This window comes from Alligator sinensis, unplaced genomic scaffold, assembly GCF_000455745.1.
Source record: "Alligator sinensis unplaced genomic scaffold, ASM45574v1 scaffold781_1, whole genome shotgun sequence".
NCBI classification, from domain to species: Eukaryota; Metazoa; Chordata; order Crocodylia; family Alligatoridae; genus Alligator; species Alligator sinensis.
Genome location: NW_005841845.1, coordinates 4,759,081 through 4,763,381, shown reverse-complemented (window position 1 = coordinate 4,763,381; position 4,301 = coordinate 4,759,081).

Below are 4,301 nucleotides of genomic sequence, written 5' to 3'. Positions count from 1 at the left end.
AACTCGCAAGGTCCAACCCTGCTCTGCCCCCAGGCTGGATCCTCAGCTGCTGCACCAGGCTGGGTGTGAGAATGGGTTGATCCTTTCCACCCCCAATTTGCCCTAGAATCCTCCTTCCTGGAGCTAACAAATGGGGGTTTGGCCCAGGCCTGGGGGTCCTTGCAGGGGAAGGAGCATTTGGCTGCTCCCTGCTTGGGTCCATGCAAACGGGCTCCCTGACTTCCCTGGGGCACCTGCTGCCAGCGCATCCCAGCCCTTGGTGCCAAGTGGGGTGTGCCTCGAGTGCCCAGCCCAGCCTGTGACGGGAGCCGAGCTCCAGCCAGACCTGTCAGCCCGGCTGGGCTGCGCGTTCCCGTTCTCCAGCGCCTGGTGCGTGAAGACATTGCTGGGGCGGAGGGAAAGGTGTGGGCTGTTTGGAGAAGGGATGACTCAGTCTGGCAGAGCCAGAGGGGGAGGGAGCACTGGCTCTTTCCTTCCCAGTGGACGGTAGTTTCCTGGGACCAGCCTGGGAAGAGCTGGTCCTGGTGCCCAGGGAGCCTGGGATGGTGTCCGGCTGCGCCACAAGGAGAGCACAGAGCTGCTGCAAGGAAGCACAACCCAGGCCTTGACTGTCGGCTCTTGGCGTGGCCGAGCAGGGGTGCCAGGCTCCCCCGTGCTGCTCCCTTTTCCTGAGGGGGGCCTAGCAGGCAGCAGCCCCAGGGGGAGGAGGGGGTTGCCGTGATGGGCTTGTTCCCACGGGCACCGATGCAACCGCAGAGGCCTCCCAGTGTGGCAGGATGTGGCCACACCAGCCCGACTACCCGGGAGCCCACGGACCCTGCCCATCCTCGGAGCCAGGTGGCACAAGCTGCCCTGATAGGAGAAGAACGTCAGACCTGCCGTGTCCCGAGTGAGGCCCAGGTCCATCTTGCCTGATCTCCACCTTGACCCCCACGAGCTCCCAGGGATCTCAGCAGGCAGCTCCTCCACAGAGCCATGGCCACGGCTGTGTATCTGCCCCCTCCGGATCCTCCTGTTGAGGTTCCCCATCCCTGTCCTGGGCCCTCCTGGTCAACTCCTGGCCTGGCTCAGCTAGCGGTGCGTCTTGCCAGGATGGAGGCTCCGGCCAGGGGGACTGCGAGGCCGCTTTCCTGAGCCTGGTGCAATCCTGCCTCCAGGCAGAGCTTCGCTGCGCAGCGTCCACTGGCTCCTTGCGCTCGTTCAGGGGCCGGTGGGTGCTATCTGGTGTGCTCTGCTCTGTGTCCCTACCCTGAGTGCACTTGTTATAAACCTCTGACCCTCAGTCCTGTCCCTGTTTTTCTTTTATTTTTCCCAAGGAATCAATTATGTCCTCAGTGGCCTCTTTTTTTAAGGAAGGCTTATAGTGTAAGGTGGTGGGCCCAGGCTCACACTTGCCCAGGGCATCACAAATAGGCCTGTGTCATGCGGAGGCTGGAAGGGAGAGTGACTGGGGCTGAGCAGGGTTTTCCCCCGTTCCTCTCCCCCTTGCAGCTTCCAGCACTGAAGGTCTGATGCAGAGGCCGTGCCCCTCGCTCCCGTGCTCGATAGCTCCCAATGCCCCTTTCCTCCAAGCACGTGTCCAGTCCCTTGGTGAATCTGGCTAAACCATCAGCTTCCACTACATCTGGTGCCAACAAACTCCAGCTTTTAATGCCGGGCTGGGGGAAAAGGACTGCCCTGTGTTAGTTTTCAACTGAGGGCCTGCTCATTTCATGCGGTGACCCCCAGTTCTTGTTAGGTGGGAGACAGCCATAATTCCCTATTCACTTTCTCTTAACCAATTAGTATTTTGCAAGCCCTTCTCGTGTCCCCCTCAAGCATCTCCTTTCCAAACTGATGAGTCCTGGCCTTGTTAGTCTCCTCTGGCCTCATCGTCTCTCCCCTCCATGCCCCTGGTCATCCTTGCTGCCCTTCTCTGCACCTTCTCTAGTTCTCTCAAGGTGTGGGGACCAGACGGGCACAGTCATCTAGGTGTGGATGCACCGTGGATTTAGACCGGGGCATTGTGATAATTTATGGGAAGGGGTCATTCAGCCTCTGCATTGCAGCCTCGGAGGCAGAGGCAGGGTCTGGGGGCTGGTTGGTGCCAGCTTAGCTGTCCAGGTAGGAAGCACCAAGGACACTAGTTCCTGCCTCTGCCAAAGACTCCCTGTGGGGCCTGGGGCAAGTGGACTGGACATTAGGAAGAACTTCTTCACAGTTCGAGTGGCCAGGGTCTGGAAGGGGCTCCCAAGGGAGGTGGTGCTCTCCCCTACCCTGGGGGTCTTCAAGAGGAGGTTAGATGAGTATCTAGCTGGGGTCATCTAGACCCAGCCCTCTTTCCTGCCTATGCAGGGGGTCGGACTCGATGATCTGTTAAGGTCCCTTCTGACCCTAGCATCTATGAATCCTCGAGCTTTGGTGCAATGGGGGTGATCATCCCCAATTGCCCCTTTCCCAGGAGCCTGGGGGGGTGTCCCCTGGGATCTGCTGGGACAGGAGGCTAGGCTCAGCTGCCCCTGCTTGGGCCAGGCCCCCACCAGCTGAGCAGGGGTCGGCAATAGGGAAGAAGGTGAGAGCAGGGGGCTCAGGTGTGTTTGGGGGCAAGTTCCCCCCCAGGCTAAGCCCATAGCCAGTTATGGCAGCACCGTGCAGGGAAACTGAGGCCAGGGAGGACTCGGAGAGCTGCACAAACACATGCAGACGGTGTATGGCTGTGCTAGGAAGGGGACCCAGGAGTCTGAGCTCCTATCTGGTGCCTTGCCAGCCATGGGGCATGCGTATGCCCCAAGCAGCTGGGACTGGAGGAAAGGAGAGGACTTGCTGCAGGCGGTGGGTGGGGGCTGTGACAGGGCCCATGCAGGGCATGATGGTTGTGCCTGGTGCTGCCAGTAGACCCCGCAGTCACCTCCTGACACTGCCGTTGTGTTGGGGCCGGGGTATCAGCCCTGCTCACGGCAGGGCCGCGCCCTGAAGAAACATGCGGTGGGGCGATAACTCGGGGCTGCGCTGGAGCTTGCATCTGGCCCTATCGGCTTAGTCACACACCAGAGATTTCGCAGCACGGGGCCCCGATAACCCCAGCTTGCACACGGGAGCAGGGCCAGGGCCTGGGAGGCACGTACGCCTCACCCGTGCCCTGCATGGCCTGGGGGTGTGGGAAGCTCCAGCGCCTTGTGCCCGGAGAGGCAACTGCGTTCGGGAAAGAAGCGCAGGGATCCCTATCTGGGCAGCGAGCGGTCTCGGGGCAGGAGCTCCATCATCCGCACCCTCGCCCACATGTGAACCACCCAGGCCTGGGTCTGCTGCCAGCCAGGTCCCCTCCCCTGCCAGCTCTGGTCCCAAGCAAGCGGTCCCATGTCCCTGGGGGAGGTGGTGCAGGACATGGGGGTCTCTGCTGCTGTGCCGGCCTCTGCCGTGCACGGCGCTGTACGTGTGCACCAGCGAGGTGGGGCTGTCTGACCCAGGACATAGCTCTGATGAGCATCCCTGGCCCCATCCTGCCCCAGTGCCCAGGCTGGGCTTACAGCTGGGGAGGGAGAGGCCTGGCTCTACAAGGGGACTGCTTTGGACGGGACTTTGGGCTGGGGGCTGTGGGGCACAGGAGGTGGGGAGGGTCCTGGAGAGATAATAGCACTAGAGGGGGGCGCTCAAGCCACCCCTCAGCTCCCTGGCCCAGGTCCTTTACCATGGCCTCGCACAGCACCGAGGCCCTGCAGCTCAGAGCAGATGTGCAAAAGGACTGTGTGAATGGGCTGGGCCTTAATGAGGTGAGAACTGTTCCTCCAGGATGGCTTCAGAAGAAACCTCTGGCTAATGTGTTTATCCCACACACCCTGCTCAACAAAGCCCTGGGGGGGCAGAGCTGGGGCTAGGCTCCCACCACTTTGCTATGGGTTATCCTGGGGGGCAGGGGGAGGTTCAGGGGGGTTACACCTGGGGGCACAAGGCTTTGGCCAGAGCGGCAGGTGCAGGGGGGGAGCTGGACTCGTTCAGCCTGGAAACAAGGGGACTTAGGAGCAACTCCCAAATCCTGGCTCTAGGTTTTGCAGGGGGGCTGAAAGCAGGGTGCTGCCTGCTCCAGGGCAGCCTTGTGGGGGTCACCAAGGGCCCCTCCAGCTCCCAGCAAAGCTGCCCAAAACGAGCGGCCATGCAGGCAGCAGGGTCCAGAGCCTGGACTTAGCGGAGACCCCCCAGGACCCCACCAGCCTCACTGTCCCATGACCCCAGCTGGGTCCTGGTGCCACAGCCAAGCCAAGCCAGCAGGATGGATGTGACCCCTGCTCCAGGCAGGCCAGCAGGATGGATGTGACCCCCCCCCC